We start from the raw sequence: 1,034 nt of genomic DNA on the forward strand, positions 1-1,034 counted from the left end.
AGTATGATTATCTCTTACTAGCCATCGGGAACACACGTATTCTCTCCTTCCATCGATACGTCTATCTCGATATCTCTCGGGGCATCTTCTATCGCGCACACACCTTGTCACTCGATCTCCCACCCATGTAGTCTCATCACGATCTCCAGGGGATCTCTCTATGACAAACATACACTCTCTCCTCCCCATGTTTGCATTTTCTCCATACGTCTCTCTCGACGTCTCTCCCTTGTTTGTCAGACCCCTCTTGGCCACGTGCTAGGGGTCTTGCTCTCTCGATTCCAAACAACCACACACTATCTCCTCACCTTCCCTCTGTTATCGAAGATGCCTGTGTGATATGTTTGCATAAGACACACATGCTTTTTCTCTACTTTTATCGTGTGTTGTCCATGTCTCTTTCACACACGCACTCTCTCTCTCTCTCTCTCTCTCTCGTTAGGGACTCTGTCACGTCCATAAGCATATGGATGTTTTGAAAAGTCAAACCTCGGAAAAGTTTGACCAGGTATATGTGGAGAAAAACATTTACATCTGGAACAATCATTAGATTCATCACAACATGTACTTACTTCATACTATCATTTATCTTTGGTATTGTAGATATAAGTAATTTCTTTATAAACTTGGTCAAAGTCTCAAAAGTTTGACTTAAAAAAATGTTGGAACTACATTATCAAATGGAGGGAGTAGCTCTTTCTCTCTCTCTCTGCTATCACTAGTGCAGAACCGGGCAATAGCACCGGTTCGTAAGGCCCTTTAGTGCCGGTTACATAACCGGCACTAAAGTGTGGTCACTAAAGCCCCCCCCCCCCTTTAGTACCGGTTCAGCACGAACCGGTGCTAAAGGGCAACCACGTGGCACGAGCCAGCTCCGGGGGCCTGGAGCCCTTTAGTACCGGTTGGTAAGACCAACCGGTACTATAAGGTTTGGGGTTTTTTAGTTTTATGATTTCTTTTTCATTTAATTTTGTGTTTCCATTTTAATTGTTTTTCATTTGCTGGTATTTTACGATACTACACATTGTATACGT

This window comes from Triticum dicoccoides, chromosome 7B (assembly GCF_002162155.2).
Source record: "Triticum dicoccoides isolate Atlit2015 ecotype Zavitan chromosome 7B, WEW_v2.0, whole genome shotgun sequence".
In the NCBI taxonomy this organism is placed as follows: domain Eukaryota; kingdom Viridiplantae; phylum Streptophyta; class Magnoliopsida; order Poales; family Poaceae; genus Triticum; species Triticum dicoccoides.